We start from the raw sequence: 26,270 nt of genomic DNA on the forward strand, positions 1-26,270 counted from the left end.
GCAAACAATCAGATCCTCTTTAATCTGATGAAAGATTATTTCAAACTTCAGTGGATTAGTCTATGGTTGTCAGGGCTGTCTGCATCAGTGATTAAATTAAAGGATGTTGTAAAAGCTTTTTATTTGTTGATGAAGTGTCCAATAGAAAAACCAAGAAAGGATATAATGTCCATTTTGGATTTAAGAATTTAAAAAGCAAAGCCTAACAGTCTCCAAACTGTATTATAACCAGCTTTATTTTATTCAGTTCTGATGCTTGGTCACCAATATGAAGCTACCTCTAGGTGAGAATACACAAGTATTTCCCCCCTCCCTCCCAAGAGATTTACACAATAGAGCAAAACTCTTAAATTTCAGTTTAAACTTTTAAAAAAACCCACATGCTTACAGATTATACTGAAACAGACTAATCAGTCTAATGCCACCTGCACTTGCTCATAAATCTTATTTTATACAAAAATTGTTTTTCCTTCCAAAAAGCATGTGCTACTAGCCACCTCAAATCTTCTCTTTTTTCCTTTTAAAAAAGTAGAATAATTTGCATGCTAAATTCCTGCACGTGTAGCACTGGCATATTTGCCATATAAAAATATACAAAGATCAAATTCTGCCCCTATATACTAATCAGACAACCCCATTAACAATAACGGTTTGCCCACTGAGTAAGCCAGGGCAAAACATAACCCAAGATGTCTAACTTTCACAAATTGAAAATTACTTCTCTTTTTTTAATACACCGGTAATTTGTTCATCCAGAACTACTAAAAAACTAGGAAAGAGGTCTCCACATATAGGAATAAAGAGAATAGTGTAAAGGACGTGATTTAAAATAAAGGGAGTTAACAGCAACAAGAAACCACAAATAAAAATGAGCAGCACTGGATTAGTCACTAACTTTTTACTCTAGGGGACCCAGAGTTCAAATATGAAAGGTCACTGAAAAAAAGCCATGGAACTACAGCTTTGCAAACCATAATTTAGATTACACCAAACATGGTCTTTGCTCAACAGTTATTCTTAACCACACAAGTGCCTCCTAATGAGATTTGCCTCCTTGTGTGTTTTTATTCTTCAGAAGAACAGAACTATTAACTTACATTTTTTCATATTTTACATTTATAATCATAATTCTGATTTAATGCCATTCAGAGGATTATCAAATTGCAGGATTAGTATTTTAAGGCTCTTTTATATCTGATGACAAGACATATTCCATTCATTTTTTTCAGCTAAACATTTCCAAAAAGGTTGTTCTAAGGGTTTGTTTATTTTTGTGAACCATTTTCAGAACCATCTAAATTTGTGTGATTAACAATCAGAGAACAGAATTGCACGGGATGCACCCTCCTAGGCAGTGAGGTAGTAATCTAAAAAGAGTTGCTGCTGAATCATTAGAGAAAGACTGCACCAGCCCAGTAGCTTCTTTGTAGGATAGTGCAATTTGGAATTCACATATTTTACACTACAAACCTATTTTAAGAAATCACAGAGGTTAAGGAGAATAGGGGTGAATCTCTTTGCTCTCAATCTCTAATGAACCAAGGTAAGTGATGGCCAGCTATAACACAATATTCCCCATGAGTCATGGACACACACAGTGCACCAAATCCTGCTTGTCTGGCTCTCACAAGCACTCCCACTGATTAACTATGGCCCCCATGCTGTCATCCTCAGTCAAGCAAACTCCTCTTAATTTCAATCAGAGTATCCACCATCCTCCTTGTACAAATGCATCCCTCGATTTGTAACTGTATTTGTCATAGGTGGGTTAACTTAATTCACAGTGGGGGAAGGAGGGATAGCTCAGTGGTTTGAGCATTGGCCTGCTAAACCCAGGGTTGTGAGTTCAATCCTTGAGGAGGCCACTTAGGGATCTGGGGCAAAAATTGGTCCTGCTAGTGAAGGCAGGGGCTGGACTAGATGACCTTTCAAGGTCCCTTCCAGTTCTAGGAGATTGGTATATCTCCAATTATTACCTAGTTTGATTGAAAGAAAAGCCAACGTTGTATTAAATGGCCTATCATCGCCCTGGTTCCTACAGTTTTTGTGGGTTTGGCTACACAATACCATGCAGTTCTAACAATCCCACTCCAAACATGAAGGCCCTGAAAATAGACAAGCAGTAGCTACTGCAGCAGTTAACATGGCTCATTGCTGCCAAAAGGTTTATGAATCACAGAAGGTTATTCCTGCCTCACCTGGGGATGGGGGTGGGGAAGGAGAGAGAAGATAAGACAGAGAAAAAACAAGCAAAACTGGAGGTCATGTCTTCCTGAGCAAGCGTTCTCAAATTTGTTCCTAGCACTGACAGTAATTTAACAAGAAATGGTCTAGTGAATACCTTTTCTCCCGTTCATTATTGGATGAGCCATGTCTCCTCTCATTCACATCCCTGTGGCAGCTACTGCAATGGCTTACATGAAAAAGTAATTGTAGAAAAGTATTTAATGTATTCTTAGCCTTTTAATGTGATTTGGCAGCTGGAAAGGAGAAAAGCCAGCACCATATGATCAGCCAGCTCTCCGTGGCCCACAATTTGGGTCTAGTGGGCCAGGATTTCCCAAGTTCTGGCCCTGGAACCTGATCTACACTGCAAAGTTGGCCAACCTAAGTTGATGACTTGCGTCAACCTAGTTGTGCATGTGAGCTAAGGGGTCACCTGCCTTTCTGCTACTTGATTCTTCCCTCCCCATGTAGGGGACAAGAAAATTTCCCCGCAGGGAATTTCTTTTGAACTACTGTGCTAGAGAGATGGATTTTGCCTTCCCATCTAATTCTCACGCCACGCCCCCCGCCCCACTCCACTTCAGCAAATGAGGCTCAGGGCTGGTCTACACTTACAGCGCTGCAGCTGCACCACTGTAGCATTTAGTGAAGATGCTGCTTATGCCGACAGGAGGGCTTCTCCTGTCGGCATAGGTACTTCATCTCCCCAATAGGTGACAGCTATGTCAACGGGAGAAGCCTTCCTGTCAACATAGCGCTATCTATACCAGGGGTTAGGTGGGTAAAACAATGTCACTCAGGGGTGTGGAAAATCCATGACGCAGTTATACTGATATAAGTTGGTAGCGTAGACCAGAGTTCGGCTGCCCAAAACAACAGACGTGCCAAGATCAGCACACATCTCAGGAGAATCACAGGTGAAAGAAGCATCTGAACAGACACACAATAAGCTTTGCTCTCCCTTACCATGAAGCCAAGCAAAAAGCCACCAATCTAATAACCCTAAAGCAAGGTAGGGCAAAGGATCTTACAATATAACCAGAGAGGATAAAGCTTTCCATAGCGATCATCTCACCTGTATAGAAAATTACAGTAACTCCTTATTTAATGTTGTCTCACTTAACATTGTTTCAATGTCACGTCCCTGCTCAATTAGGGAACATGCTCATTTAAAGTTGTTTAATGCTCCCTTATAATGTCGTTTGGCTGCCTGCTTGTAAGATTCTGTGGAAGAGCAGCGACTTTACAAGGGAGCATTGCACAAGTTCCTCTTCTCCGCCTCCTCCCTCTCCCTCCCAGTGCTTCCCCCACCCACTTAGGACTTTCTGGGACAGAGGAGGGAGGAGCAGGGAAGCGCCGCGTCTCCACTCCTCCCCCTCCCTCCCAGAAAATCCTAAGCGCCACCAAACATGATGCTAAAAGACATGCAGCATAGCTGCTGTTTGTCAGAGAGAGCTCTCCTGCTAACAAAAAAAACTTCCACCCCACACAAGCAGCAGCGGCTTTGTTGGCAGCAGAGCGCTCCTGGTGACAAAGGGCTGTTCACACCAGTGCTTTTGGTTGGTACAACTTTTGTCATTTGGGGGTGGTGGGTTGTTTTTTTGTTTGTTTGTTTTTAACACCCCTGAACGACAAAAGTTTTGCAACTCAGTGCCAGTGTAGACAAACCCCAAGTTTCTTAATGGAGGGATAGCTCTTCCAAGCCCATTCTTATGCAAAGCTTGCAGTCACTCATGCAATAAGGACCAAAGAGGTCCATCAGTGGGCCTTCTTGTCTGAGAATTACTCACATGAGTAAGGGTTTGCAAGCGTTGGCCTTTAAATATAACCCAGTAGCAAATCATTAGTATTCTACTCTTAAACAATATATCTATTTCCAAGTAATGTTCCTTTAGTTTTTAATTCAAAATGTGGAACATAAAATTCTCAGCCTAGATTACTATAAGCTCGCAAAAATATGTGAAACTCAAAACTAACCATTTTGAAACATTAAAAATGCTAAACAGCACAATTAAAAACAGGATCTCTCTATGGGGCACTCCTTACTGTTGCTAATCACAACAGTTTTAAAACACGAATTAGATTTTTTTTTTAAATTATGTTACAGACATGATTAGGGACAGATTCAAAAATAATTCCAAATATCTGTTGAATATAATTTGTTGCTTAGGTCAGAAATCTGAAATTTTCTGGTCCATTGTCATGCCTTTATTATACAAGTTTTCAGTGCTTTTGAACAGTGCTAGTTTAAAATGAGGAGGTTGCTCCAAACAAGGAGGATAAAGCCAGCCATGTGGAGGACTCAAATAACGTATGACAGTTTAACAAGAAAATTGAATTTGTGGTAAAAAAAAATTCAAGAGTCTAAATCTCACTGAAAGCAAATCTGATCCATCAGATCAGGGATCCTGTCTTTTTAGTGGGTTTGTAAATGCATATTTAATAGTACTTCACAAACAATGTGAAACCAAGATATGAACTTGGGATTTACACAACATTCCAGACATCAAATTGATTTAGCTGTACTTATGATTCCTAATCTTTTGTATTGGTAGTATTAGAATTGTTAATTGGTCCTGGTTGCAGGTCAGGGCTAACATTCAGCTGCTACCTGAAGTTAGGTTTTATAGTTGAGGATTTTCACTAACAGTTACTAGTCTAAATTAAATGCTAATGAAATCAGCAGCACAGTTTGACCAGTCCTATTCAGTTTTTAGGTGTCATCAGGGGAAGTTAATAAACAAACCTAGATTGGTAGGTAGGTCTACTATTGTATCCATCACTATAATATGAATGCTGTGGTTCACACATTAGTCTAAACTAAGCCAGGGGAGAGGACAAGATACTGAAGAGGAAGCTCAGGGGAACCAGTAGATATTGAACCAGTCTTCAGCATTTACTTTGCCTGAAGATTAAAGTTCTCTGTTGTCAAACACTCTCCACTACCAGCAAATAGGGTGGTATGTTGAAGTTAAGAAACAATGCTTATTCATGAAAAACTGCTGCCTTGCCTGTCACCCAGAAAATGACATTTCTTCTTTAGGAACCAAGAAAATTACATGACATTTAACACCTTCTCCCCACCCCAGTATGCTAAGTAAGGTGGCAGGAAGTGGTAGCAAACTGTCAGAGACAAAGAAAAAGTAGTTTTCATCCACTATGATCAATATGCCTTGTACTGTAATGTTTGTTTGCTAGTTTTAGCATCCCTCCATTGGGTCCCAAGTTAACATGACTAATGTTAAATTCCTTTCATTTACTGAGAGTGTTTTTCTTTTGTATCTTAGTATTAAGTCTATTTTGTTTCAATAATCTGCCCAGATTCCATAGTTATTTGTTTTATTAATTCTGAGATAGGAATCTTTTATATGCTGAAATCAAAATAAAATATTAGTGCTGTCTAATACTTTTGGGAGATAATCTTGTATATAAGAGTGGTGCAAGCACTTTGTGGACCAAAGAGATTGTGGGCTCCACTCTTAAGAGACACCACTAAGAACGAAAGAGCACAGGGCTGAAGCAACTGTAACAGTTGGAGTCATTATGAAGGCTGTACATTTTTTTACACAGTGCATAATTAGCCCATGGAACTCCTTGTCACTAGACAGCATTGAGGCCAAGAGCTCAGTAGGATTCAGAGAAGGACTGGACGCATATAGATAAAAACATCCACATTTACTGTGACTAGCAATTTTTTTAAAAAATGCAAATAAAAACCAAATGTTTCAGCATATAAACCCAACCGCTAGCCAACAGGAATTAGCAAGAAACTTTCCCATGGGCAGATTATTCCACTACAGGGTTTCATGCACCTTCCTCTGAACAAAGATGCTGGCCACTGTCAAAGACAGGATACTAGACAAGATGGACCAACAGTCGGAGCTGGTATGAATTTCTGTGTTTTGTTTGTGTACCTCAACTTCATGTTTTAAGCAAGGTGTGGGTTAATAGCCTTAGGATAGTGTGTTATATTGAACTGTAATATCTCCTAATAATAAGCTAGGGCACTTGCATAATAACTCCTATTTCCAAAAACATTTTTGTATACTGCATGTTTATTGAAAAGGCAACATGGTGAAGCTGATTATATAGAGTATCTACCAGGTGCTGAGCAGGCTCATTTCCTACTGAAATCAACTGGAACTGACGGTGCAGCACAAGATTTTAATACAATCAACACAAACCACAGCAGCTAGCTATATGCATTTGAAGGACTGAACAAATGCAGCTTTGCTATCCACTTGGAATAAACAGGTTCAAATTATGAAAGACTGACTGGCAGATATCCCCATAGTCAAGATGACAATTATTGTTGGACTGATAAAAATCACCCTTCCATCGTTCCTCTTTCTCAATGGCCAGAACACTGGTGACATCCCAAGCGGAGTTTCACATCACATGTAATTACAGCGGCTCCAAGAAGAAAATTGCAATGGTAAGGAGAGGGGAAGCTATGTTTTCTTTCCTACAGCTGTTGCTCTCTTCTCTCAGCTACGTGATCCAACTCAGCATGGGTCTTCTCCATTACAAGCAGGGTCAGGAAGTTAAAGGGAAAATTAAAAACAAAGCTCAATGAAGGGTTTAAATAAATTAGATACTTACTGGAATTTTCAGCACTCACCAAAAGTACTCTGGCCCCTCAGATGAAGAGGTGGTTTCCAATGAGCAATAATGCTTTGAGCCACATAGCCAACCATTTTATGCACACACTACCTCCTCCCTCAACTCAGAGGGCAATTGTTTTCCACTGTATGTCATAGCTTCAGTCAAATACATACAAGGTACAAACATATAGTGAAACAGATCTAGATCCCCTTATTTTACTAGAAAATGGACCTCAGCCGGCAGAGAGAGCTACTGTCCATCCTCCCAAATCAAATCATTCCTCTAGGCTGCTACATTAAGAAGATGTTCATATTCTGAATTCTGACTAGCTACATATGGAGCTGCAAAATGTGTAGGCAGATTTCATTTTGCAAATGTTAATCAACCTAATGGTCTCCATGAGCCTATAGAGGACAACTATACAGTTGAAAATAAAAGATGGTAGGTGGGAATATGTATCCTACTTCCCTGTTTGTCTGCAGAAGTCACAGTGCAATAATGTATTAAAATCACTGTTCTACTATTTAAGATCAGCTACCATGTATGCAAGTTCCCTGTTTCCCCTTCACGGCCAATATTTTATAACTAGTCTATTTTGAGACTGAACCTGCAAAGCCTTACTTGCACCAATAGTTCTTACTCATATTATTAGCCACACTGACTCATTGGCAGCCAATTACCTTGGGTCCAATCCTGAGAAGTACTGAGCCTTCAACTCTCATTCAAGTTAGTGGCACATTTGGCACTCAGGACTATGTAAGATCATGCCACTCATACATCTGCCTGTAAAGTGCCATGAAGATCTACAGCGCAGAAAAAATAATTAGTATTACAAGAAACTGGGTCAAACCTAGGTCTCAGCTACTTGATAGCTTCCATCCAATCTAATACATCCCACTGATTTTCTTCCCCTACCCCCAGTAGAAATACTATGTAATTAAAAGCAGTGCTGATAAAGCATTAGTTATTTTATGTCTTGATTTGCCTGGCAATAAGTTAAAGAACAGCAAAAGCCACCAGATGGACTCCAAAGGGCAATATAAAATAATTGTCTTAGATCTACATCCTGCCTTGTTCAAATACCCTATGTATATTATGCAGGTCATTCAGACTTTGATACATATTGCCATGCATGCAATCTACCATAAAATGTAGAGCTCATAAAAATTACTCTAGTTGGTAGATGTGCTGTTAAAGCTATCTCCTCATACATCTCTATGCACCAGGGGTGTGGTTGTTTCTATAAGACTATTAATTGCTAAGCCAAAGGGGGGAGGGGGGATTTGAGCACAGGTGGCAGCAACAGTTGCCTTGCAGCGCCAGATAACACAGCAGCACTGACAGACATCTGAGGATGTCATCCATTCAGTCTCATGTCTCTTTAACAAAGTCCCATTTCCACCAAAACAAGAAGATATAAAAGGGAAGTGAATAACTCCCCCCAACCCCCCCCTTTTTTTTTAAATGGGGGGGAGGGAGACTGCTCATGGAATACAGTAACTTTCACCTCATATCCATCCATCACAAGTCAATAGTGACTAAAAGTGTAGTGTAGGCGATGGAACAGCCATCTTAAATATAATAACTAAGTTTCTATACAGTTCTTAGCAGATAGTGTCCACGTCACAAAAGTGAACACAACTGACATCAGTCCTTCATTGCAGCCTCAACAGCATGAGACCATGCAGACTGAACTACCTACTCATTGCTAAAAGTGGTCTTGCTAGGTCACCAATAGGCATTTTGCCTAGAAGGTGTGGAAAGAAAGGTTGCAGTGCCACTACCCGTGTTTATCCACAAAATGGGTACCAGAGAACTTGACAAGGCTGTCAAATCACACGCAATATATTCACTATGGAATCTAGTCACAAGAAGAAGTAAAAAAGTAGTACCAGGGAAGAGAACAAAAGCCAAGGTCACTAGCCAGAAGTAAAGTAGCTTTCAAGATACAGGGGTTTACTCACTGTTAACATTCCTACAGTTAAGCGTCTGTTGGCATTTCCATTACAAGCCCAGATCCGGTTCCAGAGTTGTATAACTTAGCTATTTAAAAAAAAAAAAAAAGAGGCTGCCCCAGGCTGAAAGTTGGCATATAATGTCTCAGAGGAGCACAGATTTTTAGGGGTTATTGTTTCTTAAGTATTAATTTAGCTCTGCACGTTTTAAAGGCATAGGATGGCAGAAATAACAGAAGTTCTTACAGTTAAATACTGTTTCTGCTCTTATAACTGTAGCATTTTAAAAATTAGTATTTTCAGGCAATTAATCTATATGGCCCCAATCCAAAGAATTGCTGTGCATGGTACGTTAGCGTGCTTATAACATCCTATGAGTCACTGAGCACCTTGCAGAACTAGGCATATTGTCACCAAAAAGCAATGAGCTATAAATGACAATCACTTTGCATGCAGAGCTAGTCCTTTTCCTGTAAGTATCTTTCTTGTGATGCTTTGGAAATTATGAATATAATAGCTACACTGTTTTAATATATATTCATAAAACATAGTATAATGGTACTGCAAGGACGGTTGGGGTATTTGTTCAGGATGTCTATTAAAAACACAGTGAAACCTTTATTAATAAACATTTTATTCAATTCACAGCTACCGAAGGATTAATATTCAATCATAGGACTATTTCCCTTTCATCCCCATTTTTTTTTAAATACTTCAATCTAGCCATGAAGTCATAAAGTTTAAAAAAAAAAAAAGAAAAAAAAAAAAAGAGTGAAAAGGACACCCAAAGAGCTATGGAAATTCAGCTTAAGAACTGCAAAGCTCTTTACAAAGATTAACTTATCAGGTCTAACAACCCAGCTATGAAGACAGCAAGAGATACATAAGGATCATTAAATCCACCACTGAAATGCATTTACCCCTGAGGTGGAACACAAGCAACACTATGCAACAGGGTTGGGACAGAAAGTGAAGAACACCAGTCAGTTGAAATTGCAGAGGGACATTAAGGAGGCAAAATGGAATTACCTGATCTGGATTGTGGCCAGGCCACTGTGGGCTAGAAATGCTTCACTTAAAATAAAGTTTGTATGGTGGCAGAAGTGTGTGTTTTTGTTTTGTTTGGAGATTTTTGTGGTTGTTTTGTTTTTAAAAAGGACTCAATTGTCTGGACCTTGGCTTTAGATCTCAGCCAGAGGATGAATTATTCAGTCTTTAAATCACAGAGATATGTGCTGGTGTGCAGAGGGGTTTCTAAAGAGAGTGGACAATCATATATATTATATACTGCAAATCCTAGGCAGAAAAAGGTGAAAAAGGAGTAAACCCAAACCCAGCTTACAACCTTCATACTATCTGGTTTCAGCATTACATATGAAATATTCTTTTATCAAACTAGCACCATCCCAAGGACGTAAGTATCTTTTCCCTCAAAGCATAATTCTTTCATCTGACCGTCAAAACATGGACTTTTTAATTCCTCAGTGTTAATTCCCATTTCTGAATCATAACAGAACAAAAACTACATTATTGCATTACATTATTAATTTCACACCATGAGTTCATTTCAGATCATGAATGATAAGCTACATTTATGAAAGTTATAGTACTTTGGATGGAAGGGGCTAGAAGTACAATTTCAAAGCACTTCACAAACATGAATCAGATCTCAACAATTCTGCCAAGAGGGTGTGAACCATAATTTAAACTAAGGAAACTTGCCCCAATTCTGGAGATTGAGATCTATTTTAGGCCTGTTATCTTCATTCCTAGTCCTCTGCAGCCACTAAACCTTGGCAGTGAGAACTATTTAGCATTATTCAAGGCCAAGAAAAACACATTACAGATTGTGAAATGTAGTCTTCCCGTGTGAAATCTGCATAGGGGAGACCAGCATTTCTCAAACTGGGGGGCCTGACCCAAAAGAGAGTTACGGGGAGGCCCAAGGTTATTTTAGGGGAGACAGTATTATCACCCTTATTTCTGCACTGCCTTCAGAGCTGGGTGGCCAAAGAGCAGCAGCTGTTGGCCAGGCGCCCAGCTCTGAAGGCAGTGTCCTGCCAGCAGCAGCACAGAAGTAAGAGTGGCAATACCATACCATGCCACCCTTACTTCTGCGCTGCTGCCTTCAGAGCTGGGCGGCTAGAGAGTGGTGGTTGTTGACTGAGGGCCCAGCTCTGCAGGTGGCAGCAAAGAAGTAAGAGTGGCAATACCATAACATCCTTACTTCTGCATGCTGCTCACAACGGCTCTGCCTTCAGAGCTGGGCTCCTGGCCAGCAACCACCACTCTCCAGCTGCCCAGCTCTGAAGGCAGCCCCCACCAGCAGCAGTACACAAGTAAGGGTAGCAGTACCACAACCCTACCTACAACAAGCTTGTGACCCCTCCTACAACTCCTTTTTGAGTCAAGACCCCTACAATTACAACAACACCGTGAGATTTCAGATTTAAATAGCCAAAATCATGAAATTGACCAAAATGGACTTTGAATTTGGTAGGGCCCTAACTATGAAGTTGATCCTTTAGGAGATTTATGCACAATTCCTAAGCACAGTAGACATTTTCAGGTCTTTTTACAAACTCTCTTAAACTTGACCCATGCCCATCTTGGGATGGCCTCAAATTTACAAGAGTTAAACAGTTTCCTTGCCCAGTTTCTTAAGTGCCATGGGAATAATCCTGCCTTGGCTGGACAAAGAGACCCCACCCCCAACAGTGATGATGAAAACCTAATTGACACCACTGGGGGTGGTGATGGTAATATGGTAGAAGAGTGGTAAAGAGCCCATCAGTGGCCAAACCATGCTGACATTGTGTAGTAGAATGAGGTCAAACAAACCCAGTTCATGAAAACTATTAATCTACACCAGCAGTTCTCAAACTGTGGGTCGGGACCACACAGTGCGTCATGATCCCATTATAATGGGGTCACCAGGGCTGGCTTAGACTTACTGGGGCCCAGAGACAAAGCCAAGCCTGAGGGCTTCAGCGCTGGGCAGCAGGGCTAAGGTTACAGGCCCCCTGCCTGGGGCTGAAGCCCTTGGGCTTTGGCCCCTTGACCTGGGGTCCTGTAATAATTTTTATTGTCGGAAGGAGGTCACGGCGCAATTAATTTTGAGAACCTCTGATCTATACCACCTTTCTGGGCTTTAAGGGAAAAATGCCAATGTTTGTTACATTTTATTATCTGTCCTTCAGAGTCATCTCTTCTCATCTAAAAAACTGACTCAGTAGAATATTGGCCTGTACTTTTCACAGCAAAACAATATTAATATTAAAAGAATTAAGGTGCAATAGAAAAAGAATGGTCTTGCAGTTAACAGATAGGGATGGGAGTTGGGAGATCCAGGAGGGGAAGAAATTGGGGCTTAAAGTGCCCTCTTTTCCCCATCATATTCTCCTACCTCCTCCAAGGTAGGAATGACAAACTCAAACCAGACCTCTAGATCTGATCTGACTACCACCAGACTTGCAGCAAGTTTAGATTTCAACTCTGCAGGTTAGGGACCATCTCTGCCAAACTACATCCAAGACTGGCACTGTTCATCACTTCACAAGAAATTGTTCAACCATCCAGCCCCATTTTGTTCTTAAAGAATTTTCTGTTGTTTTTCAGTATCTTCTGGTTGGGAGAAGACTGAATATGGTCCAACAATAATCCATTTGAGACATTTTTCAAAAGCAACCTCTGACTTTGGGTATCTCAAATTTGGGGCACCCAACTTGGGACACAGACTTCATTTTCAGGGTGCTGATCACAAACAACTCCAATTAAAGTAAATGAGAGTGCACATGCTAAGTAACTGTTAAAAGGAGGCCACAAAGCATCAGATTAGACACCCAATATAAGCAGACACTTGGAAAATTCAGATGTTAGCCTCTAACAGCCTCACTCTACAGCACCAAACTGAAGAGGAAGAAGAGACACCTTAATTATTTCGCTAAACAATTAGATGTGTAAATATGGAACTGTGAAAATGATCTGATACAATCTGCCACACCATGCCAGGCATACTTCAATTTTGTCACAAAATTTTTGCTGCATTAGAATGCTCAGAATTTATTGGAACTCAATGCTAACATAAAGTAGCTCTGTGTCAGAGACTGCAATATGGCTTTGGCTCTTCTGGGAGAACTTAAACATAACCTCCAGTAATTACTTTCACCTGCCAAACAATACAATTTTTTGCCAGTTTGATTTTATTGTTAAATACTAAAGTAACTAAAACGTTTTTTGCATATGTATATTACCATCTGTAACATACAGCATAGGAAAAAATGAGCATTATGAATTTATAATTAGCATTTACTATTGTGATGTTTATATTGAAAAGCAAAAAAAAACTTTAATAAAAAAATATCTTTGCAGAGAAGGAAAAGTTTCTTCTGTCTCTCAGGTGACAGACAGCCCATCCTGACAATCACTCTCTTTCCCTCGCTCTTGGCTGTCCAAGAGCTTCACCTTATCACATACTTACAATATGCAAGATGTTGCCCCATTTGCTTTCAACTCTATTCTAAGAACAAGGGATTTAGAAAAAGAGGCATATAAGGACATAGAAACTATGCTAACTCCTGTTTTAATCAAATATATGGAGAAAAGGGAGGGTTAAAAAACCTTTGGTTGTTTCCTCTAGCAGCTTTGATTTAAGGATCACAAGCAGATAAAGTTAAGTCACACAACATTCCATGTATTATTATTGCTATGAGCAAGCTAAGGCATAGAAAGATTAAGTAACTTGCACTCCTCTGACCTTCAAACGTTCCCGTTCCCAATCTAACCACTACGCCACAGTCTTAAACTGGAATAGGATCTTAACCAATACAATCGGGAAAAAAAAAAAAAAAAAAAGAACCCAACAAACAAGTTTCCTAACTTTATTGGTAAGAGCTTCACTTTAAACCGGCATTATTTTGGGTTGTCAGAATATCTAATTATAGAGCAGGGGTCGGCAACCTTTCAGAAGTGGTGTGCCAAGTCTTCATTTATTCACTCTAGTTTAAGGTTTCGCATGCCAATAATACATTTTAATGTTTAAGCTTTTCCAGAGGTTTTGGTGAGCCACCTGAGAATGCTTGAGAGCTAATTTTGCTTCTCCTCCCTCCCCAGGCCTGCTCCTCCAACTACTCCAACATATTTAAAATCCCACTAGGTCTCAGTTCCATTTTTACCTAGCTGTATCATATTAAGAAATATAACAGAATGAAGTTTGGTCCTTCAACCTCTGTAGGATATGTCTGCATTCTAAATCTAACACACCACTTCAAACACACTGGGGCAGAGACTATCTTCCCTTGCCCCTCACTGGCTCACAACCAATTCTCAGTAAGTCTCACACAGCTCAAAGTTGTTGGCTTTCTGGGCATGCAGCAAGACTTTAACTCTTTTCCCAGATTTCACTTAAGGGTTGAATGAGTGGAGAGTGAGAGCTGGAGTCCAGATGGATTGACAGTCACAGTTATTACCAGGAGAGTTTTAGCATATGTTTATAAATCTAGAGCAGGGACAAAGGGACACAATTACCCTTTTCCCTAATCATTGTCCTTTTCAGTAGACTAATATGTTGCTACATATTTCTCCTATGTTCTCTTCACTGTCTACCTCCCTTCATTTGTTCCATATTGCTCTCTTCAAGTTTCAGTAAAGCCCCTAACCCACCTTGCTGCCATGTAACATATCAAATATTTCTGTCCATAACTGTATAAATCACCTGTCTCACTTCATACTCTTTTTATCTACATCATCCCACAGCAGTCTAAACAATTGTGTAGAGAAAAATAAATATTCTCTAGTAGCATTTGAAACTCAAACACTGATATGATAAAAATCTGAATATGAAAACAACAACTATAAAATAGAAGTGCAAGTGACTTCTTTATCCAAAAGAAAAAAAAATAAAGATTAATGTGTATTTTTTAAATTTTCATTTTTAATAGTCTAAGGTATTTGTATTATGTCATAAAAGTTTGTTTTTACCTATCATAGTTAATAGTGTTCATTAAATATTCCCCCATATTCTCTATATATGATAAAGAATATGTTTACTTTGCATCTGAAATGTCAAATTTAATTATATGATTCAGATGAGAATAGTTCTTGGCCCATGACAAGAGCCAAGTAATAATACTACTATGATTTTTTTTAACTTGACAGGAAGAGGCAGATTTAAGCTGCCAATCAGAACCATTCAGACCACTATACCTCCATAGACGCCCATTCAGGGGTCACCCAAATGGATCAGTTTGCAGAATAAGGTCTTAAGTCAATCAAAACACATATATGAGGGGGGTTATTATGGCATATCACAACAAACACTTAAAGGCTGACTTCTTTATTCCACAAAAGCTTAACTTTACTTTCTTCTGCTGAAATTAAAATGCTTATACTTCTCTCATACTCTATTTTTTAAGAGCGATCAAGTACTCACTCTAAAAATAATCGGAAGTTACACAAATATTTTCACTTTTTAAAGTACATTAAGTTTTTCTAAATTTCAGTTAATGTTATAACCTACTGAATAAAACAAACCAGTGACATTGTGCGGTGGTTTTGGTTCTTTAATCCACACAAACAAGATCGTGAAATTGGCATGTATGGAGACAAACAAGTATGACAAAGCAAATAGGAAGATAGGTTTTATGGATTGGAATTTTCAAAGGTGAGTAAGAGAGCTAGGCACTCAATTCCAGCTGAATTTCAATGGGAGCTGGGCACCAAGCTACCACAGGCCTCTCTGAATCCAAGCCACAGTTCAGAACACATTTGTGGATGAGGTATACACTGGCAAGAAGTTTAGAACAAACGTTTAAAGGGAAGTTGTTGGTTTCTTTTAAATAGTTGCAAAACCCAATTTTAATCCCAACTAGAATAATTTCCTGGGATTTAAACACTGAACATCAATGGAGGAACACTAACATAACAGTACTGAGAATTAATTGCAGGAGAACCAGAAGGCGCAATGGACAAAGCCCACTTTTACTGAACAGAGTAAAGCACTAAAACAAAAAAAAGCATCAATACTGAAGAGTAAATTAATTGTTTTCAAAGTTTCAACAATTATTATTTGAAGTGTTATTAACAGTAGAGGCCAGGAAACTTGTGTTTAAGATAGGACAATTTTTAAGATTTAAACAGTGTTCCTGTCAGGCTACATATCCACTGAATACTAGTATCCGACCAGATTCCAATTTCAGTTACGTTGAAATTGATGTGTAAATCAGGAATAACTCCACTGACTTCTGCATCTGAACTCATCAGAATCCAGAAAAAAAATGGCAATCCTGATATATCTGACCAGAACTGCTCATTGCTCACTGGAAGGCAACCATCCAACCCCTCTTACTATTAAGTGGAAAACAAAAACAAAACATGATAAAGCACTGTTCACTAAGTCTGCTTTCAGCCGTGGCATACAGGCAGGCAGCGTACTTGCCATTAAGTACAGACCAACGTAATCTATATCGGGATGAAAACTGGCTGTTCTTCAAGTACTCTCTCCTGTTGCGGCTGGTGCTGTTCCCTGCATCGCAGCCTGGCTACCTGTGAGCTACAGACATGATACAGCCTTCCTCCCAACTCCATGGCTGCAATCAATATGTGTGTCTCCTACAGGAACAAGGGGACAGACAACCTAGAGCGGTGGATTAGCCTGCCTCATGGCAAAAGGGGAATTTTGAGGGGAAGGTCACTCCTCCAACTGCCACCGACCTCAACCACGTTAAAGTTCCCTTGACAGTCTAATCTCTAGATGCCCAGCCCAGATCAGACCCTTACAACAATCCTGACAGTCAATGACCCCTCCCCAACACTAAAAACCCAGAGCCCCAATACAAGCTCTGTTACCCAGACTCCCACATCCTCTCCCCCAGTCATCACTCTGTCACCACGTTGCTGCCCAGAGCCCCGGCACCCCACTCATCACCTTGTCATCCCAATAAACACGTTGCTGCCCAGAGCCCCGACACCCCTGTCACCACACCACTGCCCAGAGCCTCGACACCCCACTCATAACCCTGTCACCACGTTGCTGCCCAGAGCCCCGGCACCCCACTCATCACCCTGTCATCCCAATAAACACGTTGCTGCCCAGAGCCCCCCAAGAGACACCCTCCCTCCCCGCCCAACCCTGCCATGTGCCGCCCCAGAGGGGCAGCTGCGTATCCTCCCCAGCGTAGGCCCAGCCAGGCTACTGTTACCGCCGAGGCCGGAGGTCTCCTCCTCGCCCAGTCCCGGAGCCTGCAGGAGGCTGCCGGGCTCCAGCGCCTCAGCCGGGGCTCTGCAGCAGGCGCTCCCGCCGGGCAGGCTGCAGCTGTGGGAGCGGGAAGGAAGGCGGGAGAGAGCCCAGTCCGCGGCGGGGGGCCGGCCCTACCCCTCTTACCTTAGCGCCGGCTCATGGTACTGCTCTGCCCGGGGTGTGGGTGGCTCCAGCGTCGCCCTGCCCGGTCCCTCGCTGCCAGGCCAGCCCCGAGCCCCGGCGGCGGCGGCAGGAGCAGTGGGTGGCGGCAGAGCTGCCTGACGCGACGCGGCCAATCCAGGCCTGGCGGTGGGCTGGGCCTACCACGGCAATTAGCTTGGCTGTTAAAGGCACAGAGGCCACGGCGCGGGGCGGTCCCGCCGGACGGGGGGGCCCAGCGTATGGGAGGGGTGGAGCGGAGCTGTGTTCCAGTGTAGTGGGGTGTATGGGGAGGGAGCTTAGATCCAGTGTAGTGGGGCAGATGGGGGGGGGCTTGAATCCAGAGTAGTGGGGTGTATGGGGAGGGAGCTTAGATCCAGTGTAGTGGGGCAGATGGGGGGGGGGATGAATCCAGAGTAGTGGGGTGTATGGGGGGGAGCTTAAATCCAGTGTAGTGGGGTGTCTGAGGGGGCTTGGATCCAGTGTAGTGGGGTGTATGGGGGTGCTTTGATCCAGAGTAGTGGGGTTTATGGGGGGCTTTGATCCAGTGTAGTGGGGTGTATGGGGGGGCTTGGATCCAGTGTAGTGGGGCAGATGGGGAGGGGAGCTTGGATCCAGTGTAGTGGGGTGTATAGGAAGGGAGCTTGGAGCCAGTGTAGTGGGGTGTATGGGGAGGGAGCTTAGATCCAGTGTAGTGGGGTATATGGGGAGGGGGCTTGGATCTAGTGTCGTGGGGTGGATGGGGGGGAGCCTGGATCCAGTGTAGTGGGGTGTATGGGGGGAGTTTGGATCCAGTATAGTGGGAGAACCACATAGGAATTGAGAATGGACAGATTGCTGCAGACAGACAGAGGAAAAGACTGGTTGGGAGGGGAATGAATTCTATACAGAGAAAGGGAGAGAAAAAGAAGGGAGAATGGCACAGAAGAGACTATTCTGATGTAGCAGCAGCAAAGAGTCCTGTAGCACCTTATAGACTAACAGATGTATTGGAGCATGAGCTTTCATGGGTGAATACCCACTTCGTCTGATGATAAACAATAATAAAAATTCAACTCAGATATTTTTGCATATAAGAGCATGAAGCTGGATTTGCCAGAATTTGCAGTTTCTCATTACTCTCAAGTGTTCAGAGAACGGTCAGATGTCTGTGAAAGTGTTTGCAAATCCTGAACTGTGGTAGGAATGATAATTTGTTCAAATGATCTGTGCACGAGTGTCTTGTTTAAAAAACTTTAAATCATGCAGTCAGCAAGCAGAAGAACAACTTAGGGTTTGTCTACATGGGGAAATTTACCGGCATTACTATACTGGTATAATTACATTGCTATAATTATTCCAGTATAACTTCCTGTGAGAACACTCTTATTTCAGAAGGAGTGCCTTTTTCCAGTTTAGTTTATAGCATTTATACCAAAGCAACATAAGCTAAACCAGAAAAAGGCACTCCTTCTAAAATAAGAGTGTCCTCATGGGGAGTTATACCTGTATAACTATAGTGGCTTATTAAATCAGTATAGTTATGCTGGTAAATTTCCCTGTGTAGAAAAGCTCTTAGGTCACTTTATTAGGTGATATGTCAAAATGGCAAATGTAATTTACTAACTAAAATTAAAATGAGATATGGAAACAGGTTGCAAGAGTTCCAAACTGGCTAGTGCAACCAATTAATGACGTCTTTTAAAATACACTTTGACCACCTGTGAATGTTTCTAAATCTTATTAATTGTTATCATAGAACAGTAGCACTTAAAGACCCCAGTCAGGTATTGGGGCTCATTATTCTAGGCACGGTATTGACATAGAGAGAGAGTGATTTTTTACTATTTCAAAACCAAATACAAATAGCATTCAGACTGTTTTTCTCTACACATCAAGTGAATTTTAGTGCTTGTGAAAAGGGATGGATTAACAGCCTGGAGACTGCAGACTAGGATGCTTACATCACTACATTATCCGAGTATCTTTAATGTATTTGTCCTCATAACACCTCTGGAGGTAGGAAAGTGGTGTTATCCCTACTTTTCAGGTGGAGAATGGAGGCCCAGATCCAAAGGTATTTAGGCACCTAACTCCCATTGAAATAATTGGAAGTCTGGCATCTAAATACATTTGAAGTTCTGGGCCTACGTGGCTTGCTGAAGGTCACAGAGGATATCTACAGCAGAGCAGAAATTGAACACAGATCTCCAGAGTCCTGACCCCAACCTTAACTATAAGGCCATACACCTCCTCCCCTCGCCTCAGAACAGGCAATTGTGGTACAAGTTTCCCACACCCTGCCCTGCCATTATCCTGCTTCTAAAGCGACCAGCTCTCTGAATAAGATGGGAATAACACTCCTAATACTCATGAGGGTCACAGTCCTTAATGGTGCTTAGTAGCTCCTCTAAAGGCTGAATGCCCACAACTCACACTGAAATCAATGGTAGTTGAAGGTGTTCAACATCTAGCAAGACCTGGCCCTAATACACTAGGAAATGTACGGAGACTACCAACTTAAAGGCCAGATCCTTCAAGATGCTGAGAACCTCCTATGACAGTGAGCACTCCCAACTCCCACTGAAGCTAGTGGGAGCTGAGGGTGCTCAGCACCTCAGAGGAACAGGCCCTTATTTCCTATAGAGCATTGAACAACCAGCAGATGGGAATAACTTTTGATCACTACCAATGTGAATTGGATTTTCAGCCAGTGACCTGTGCAGGTAATAGTCTCTGTATCCTGTTACCAATTTTTTGAACCATCTAGTAGCATTCAAACATCAAATGAACCTGAAATATTGGTTCCCAAAATAGCATCAGGTACATTTAGGGCTCTCTGGCTCTGTGATTTATTGAACCAAGATTGTTGCTGTTATTGCCCAAAGTTATCACACCAACAAAAGGTGTAATAGGATCCTGAGAGCGGTTTACTCAGCATACGTAAACAGAATAAATATGATCTTGCAAAATGCAGATAATTATGTTAATCTTCCTGTTCTTGCTTTATCCTCTTGGAATATCCAGGTGAATGGAGGCTGGAAATATATGTGCAGGTTATTTGCAGCTTTGCTGATTGCTGTTGTTGCTGTTCATTTTAACATAGACATCATTTTGAGGCTTCTGGTCTTAGGGCCTAATTCTCCACTACCTTGTATTTTGTGTCATTATTTACTCTACAGAGCCAAATCCTACAGCTCTTATTCAGTGGATTGCTCCTTCTGAATGCAAAAGGGTGAGGACATTATTGTTATGTTTTTAACCTGCCTTGCTATATTATTATACACAGCAGATGATGGTGTTCCAAAGTTTAAAGATCGTGGTTTTTATTTTTCTAGCAGCATGTTTTATATAGCAGGAACATATGCTACTGCCTGAAACTGATCGGTGGATTGTTCTCTTTTTGTAGCTACAGATTACATAACAGAAGCGCTGAAGTTTATTTTTTAATTCCTCAAAAATATGTAACAAAACATTACACTAAGATTCCAGTTCAGGAAAGCACTTAAGCACAAGCTTAAATTTAAACACATGTTTTGATCTGATTGACTTCAGTGGGACTTAAGCAGCTACTTGAGTTCTTTGCTGAATAAATATGGGATTATTTGTCTGCGTAAAGATAAGCACATACCTGATATTTACATGGCAAGGATCTATAAAACTTCCTAAATGACTAGGAATAGGAACTAAAACCTCCTAAGTAAAAAGATTTAAATGCTTAACTGAATTGGGACTTAAATAATCAAATCCTCCCCCCTACATCCTTCCAATCTGAAACTTTTTTCACTTTGTATGGACAAATTAACAAACAAATTGGCAGCATAATAAGGATATTCAGACTTATAATTAATATGTTTTAACATATCCCAGACCAGTGTCCATATAGACAATGTTTACATATTTTAAATGAAAATCAAGGCCTCCAGTCAGTGTCTGCCTGGTTGTATATTTGTTTTAGAGCATGAGTATGGGTATATAGTCCATGTAGGCAAATGGATTGAGGCTCTTTACAATGGTTGCTAGTGTTGTCCCTTCTCCTGATACGAGTGTCCTGTTCTGAAACCACTGTCACCCAGCTGCCATGCAGTAGCAGATGTTTCGGGTCTTGCCAGTTGATTTCTTGGTGGAGGAGAAATCAGCAATGTGGAATCTGAATATATTTTAAATGCAACTTGTTTCATTTATACATACACACCAGTCCTGGAGCACAAGTGACTCCAACAGCATGCAAGCAAGCCTTTCTCTCAAGAATCTCTGCAGTGCTGAGCACCAATACTTGGTTCCCAGAGAGCCACTCTCTTTCTAGAATTGATGCTAATCAGAGACCACAGCAGAGTGCAAACTCTCTGGCTGCTTGCACAGCTCCCTTGCCAAGGCCAGAACCTTGCATATCTCAAGCTAACACCACCACTGCCTGTCTTCCCAAGACTGAATATTTGCTCATGTAAAATTGTGCTCCTGGAAAGGTCGTTGCTAGCGGGGATCAAACTGGGACCTCTGGATCTTAAGCATAGCCCCTACTGCCTGAACTAAAAGTCACAGCTCTGTAAGCCAATGCTGCAGCAGACTTATCAGTCTCACTAGGTGGCCTAGCCACCACCAGAGGGGGACAAAGGGATTGATTCCGTGCTGATTAGCTACTCCTACTAGCCAGGGACTCTCCTGCCGAGCTTCAGTGGTCCACCTCTCTAGGCGTTACCACAGTCTTTTACTTCAGGCAGTAGAAGTTCAGTCTCATTTCTTTAGATCCAGAGGTCCTCAGTTCATTCCCCACTGCCAACAACCCAGCCCAGGGCAATTAGCAACACATGCTGAACACTCGAAGACTGAGCGTAGCAGGAGCACCTGGTGACACCTGCCAGAGCACTATATCTAAATGGCTCTTGATGTTATATTTTTCTGTGTCAGGTGAGAGGAAGAACAAGGACTAAGGAAATAAATGTCTAATATTTTTGTTTTAAGCACTGTTTCTAATTGCAAAAAGTTGTTGCTTACCATCTATTATAGTTTTGTCAGGTATTTACAATCCATGAAACGTTAAATTATGCCCAAGACTCAGTTTTGTACAAACAAGATTTCAGAGACTTTAGGGCCAATATGAATGTTTCAGTCCAATGACAACAGCTTTTTGCCTGGCTTTGACCTTTCCTCTGCACTGTTTCTAACACAGAGCACTGTGCTACTGCACGAGGAAGAGAAACTCACTACAAACTGACTAGAAACAAAACATAACAGACAGAAATCCCGTCAGTACTGATGCTGCAGAACTCAGCAATAGCTAAGCATGGACCTCCCGGGATTCGTCCCCTTCTATTTGCAGAACACTGCGCAGGAGGTCTTTGCAGGGGGAGATGCAGAGGTGACAGAGCCAGTTCTGCACCTGCTGGTGCACCAGGGTAGTTAGTATAGAGTGACCATGATGTGGGCCCAAATTGTCCAGGCTGTATCCTTGTCCACATTGAAATAAAATGCCAAAATAAACAATCCACATTAATGGTCTGATCCTTGGATCAAGTTAGAATTTTGAAATTCGTTCAGCTTTAATCATCAGTCAGATATATGTAATGGCTAGGTTTTTCAAAAGTGGGCACTGATTTTGGGAGCCTGAGCTGAAAGCACCATGGGCCTGATTTTCAGAGGTGTTGTGCACCTGCCTCCAATATTGACTTCAGGTGGAGTCCTGGGTGCTAAGCATCTCTGAAAAGTAGTCACTCATCTATAGGTGAAGAATGCTACCACTTGTGAGAGTGTCAGTTTGAGAGTGATATAAGCTGACTGACCTGCCTTGGCATTAAAGTACCTAACAGAACTGGCAGCATCATAGCATGATGGAGCTTTACCTCCATGCATAGAAGGGGAGTGAGCATATGGATACAAGGAACGATAGTGGTGCTTCCCAAGCATATCCTCACAACAGGATTCAACTGCATATCCTACAAATTAGGGGTCTGATTCTCAGTATAAATCAGGGGTAGTTCCACTGAAATCACTTTATTTAAACCAGCATGGGGGAAATGCCCTATGAGTAATGGAAACACAGCAAGCCTCACACAATGAGGATGGGAGCGTAGCAAGGACATGAGTGGGAGACTGTCTCTTTGCATTTAACAGCACAAGTAATTCTTGAATGAGGCAATGCTCTGAGAAACAGATCAGATCATTTGGCTGGATAATGTGATCTTCCACCCATCCTACAAAAAGACAAGGGCTAGAATACAGCTTGGTATTCTTGGTACTCCTGCCACGAATGCAGGCGACTGGACTAGATGACCTCTCAAGGTCCCTTCCAGTCCTACAATTCTATGATTCTCCAGGTAAATGTGAAGCAGTTCTCAGAAAGAGCAAATCCAGTAAGCTCCAGAAATAGGTTGGGTCAATGATTCTTAACTGCAGCATTTGAAATAGCCTCTGATTTTGGGTACCCTTTTGAAAAAGAAAAATATTGATCTAATCTCTCAGTGCCTATAGTAGCTTTCAAATGGGAATTCTACTTATCTACTTCATGGGGGCATGGTGAGGCTTAATTAATGTCTGTAAAGCACTAAGAGACCCAGATCAGACTTTCACAGTTCAGGCCCCTTTAGTGCTCACACTTTTGCCAGGAGAGATATTTGCCTGTCTGCATGGGTTACAGGAGCTTTCGAGAATGATTTGTTTCTATTGAAATACATTCTGAAGCCCTCCGTTGTCTCTGAAGGCAATGAGAGTTCACTGAAAACAGTGCCTGGGAAAGATCTGGCAATTGCAGGCCTTGGCCCATTCTAAATGATATCCTCTGAACCTTTGAAATGAATTGGACAGCTCCAGTTCGCTGCATGAGTCAGGGGGTCCACACTCGGCTCTGGGTGTGTGTGCACGTCATTTTCTTTTCTTCTGCTTCCAATTTTAATTTGCTGTGGTGCTGTACAAAACAAAGACCCAAGACCTGCCTGCTTCAGGGTATGGGTCATTCCAGTGAACCCTTATAAGCTCTTACTTCGTATTGCTGCAGCTGGTGCTGATTACATGTGGAGAGAGTGGGAGTTTACTGAATAATTGGCTCCTTTAACAGTGTTTGTCTGTGCCTCTGTTCTACCTGTCAATTAAATGCGTCAAAGAAAGAAGTGCTTCATTTGTGCAAGAAGAGCATCCTTGACAACCCACCCCTCCAGCTCTTACCTCCCACTTCTTTGATTGTCATCCTTGTACCTGAACTCTCCTCCTCCTCCTCCCACACACCCTCTGTTTGCAAATCTCCCCGTCACAGCCCCTACATACATCACTGTCTCAATTACACCTCTGCTGATTTTCTCACCCATGCCTTTACACTACCCAAGGTGAGAGGCAGTATCTCCCTTCTCTTCCCCACCTGCTAGAGCCCCTGCTCTCCAGCCAGTACACAGTGCTGCTGCCCATCCTCTTACATGTACAAAGAAAGACAACCATGTCATCCCCACCTCAAGGAACACCACTGGCTCCACTTCCACCCTATTCATTCCAGAATCCAGCTCCAAATCCCTTTGGTACATTTTTAATCCTCCAGGGACCCTGTTGCAGGTCTCACCAATGCCGAACTGCCTCTACTCTTGTTAATCATTGGCCTCCTCTCTACCTGCCATACGGTCTCACTGCTGGTGTTGCAAGAACCATCTCTGCAGATCCTGTCTTTGGGATTGGCTTTCCTGCACTGTTGCCTTATTGACTCTTAATTCCTTTTCCAAAGCTCAGCTGAAGATCGATCCTTCCCCCCTTGCATGTCTCTTAATCTCTCACTTTCTCTCTATTACAATTACGAACACAGAGTTCTACCTTGTAAAGCATCTCTGTAGAAGTGGCCCCTTCTGACGCATCACATCAGTTCCTTGCATGTATTCAGAGATAGTCATGTTGGTTTGCTTTAGTGATAATAAAAGCAAGGGGTGGAGCCTTTTAAAGCCAGCACAGCCATGAGAAGCAGCAGCTGAATTCTGTTCTTTCATTTGTGTCATTAATAAAATTGATGACTAAGCTTCAGTTACTGACACCTGTGCACCCTCTCAAAGTCAACAGGGCTGCACAGGTGTCAGTGACCAAAACTGGCCAAAACTCAGAATTTCTGATTTGCAGGAAACAGCAATATATAGAAATTTGGTTTTGGTCTGATTCAGCAGGAAACTAGATTTTTCAAAATGTGCCAGAGTCTGAAAAATTCTCATTTGGGAAACACCTACACATGGGGTGGAACAGCTGCCGGCCCCTGAATAGCAGCTTCCAGGGCTGCCAGGCTCCCTGATGCACAACTGGGAGCTACTTAAAGCTGGGCCTTACAGGGCTTTCAGTCTCCCAGCTTCATCACAGGGAGTTGGAAGCCCTGGCATGGTGGAGCTACCCTGGAAATCCTAGGGTCACCAGCCCTGGGTCAGTCCACATAGCCATGGACTCTGGCAGCCCACCAGGAAACCAGGCACGTTTCCATCATGATTCAACAAAAGTTTGTCAAACTCAAGATGTTTCCACAAAACATTTCAGGTTTGGCGAATTGGCATTTTCTGTCCGACAAAAGGGAGCTTGTCGATTCCAGGCATACAGCTGTCATTCCCACGTGGAGGGTCCCATAATCCTAGTGCTGGGGCAGGGATGAGGGGAGACAGCATGGGCCTCCCTCTTCTGTGGCTGCAGGGGGCTGTTCAGCTCCCAACACAGGTTAGGGAAACCCTCTGCCCTGGCCCCTTTGAGGCTTGCGGGAACCCCCCTGCCATGCCTTCTCCCACTCCCAGCATGCCCCTGGCATTACCCCTGTCCTAGGGAGATTCTGCAGGGTGGTAGCAGGGATATAGCACTAGCATAGTTAGTACTGCACCTGCCACCAACACATCCTATAGCAGGGATATTCCTGGAGTGGGTGCTTCACAGCCCCTTTGTGCCAACATAGTCAATGAAAAGCAGCCTGAGGGCACCCACTTACTGAGCCCAAAGAGTTTGCACAGATGAGTCCAAGGGCAGACTCTGTCCTGTAGAACCCTCCTGGAGCTTTTCAGATCGGCTCATTGCATCCCTAATGCAGACTTCAGACAGGTGACACAGCTGGTGCTTACCTGTCTGTTGTGCCATCCATCTCTCACAGGGAGGTGATCCTGTATGCTATGCAGCAG

General features: G+C 42.2%; 1 protein-coding gene across 2 annotated transcripts in view; it reads right to left on the reverse strand.

Moving 5' to 3' along the window:
• The window catches only part of TEX2 (testis expressed 2), a 102,834-nt gene extending 85,496 nt beyond the window's left edge, over positions 1 to 17,338 (reverse strand). For both annotated transcript variants that reach the window (XM_039501212.1, XM_039501214.1), the window contains exon 1: positions 17,167 to 17,338. The gene's annotated coding sequence lies outside the window, so the exon portion shown is untranslated. The remainder of the gene's footprint in view (positions 1 to 17,166) is intronic.
• Between the last annotated feature and the right edge of the window lie 8,932 nt (positions 17,339 to 26,270).

The sequence above is a fragment of the Mauremys reevesii genome, linkage group 15 (genome assembly GCF_016161935.1).
Source record: "Mauremys reevesii isolate NIE-2019 linkage group 15, ASM1616193v1, whole genome shotgun sequence".
In the NCBI taxonomy this organism is placed as follows: Eukaryota; Metazoa; Chordata; order Testudines; family Geoemydidae; genus Mauremys; species Mauremys reevesii.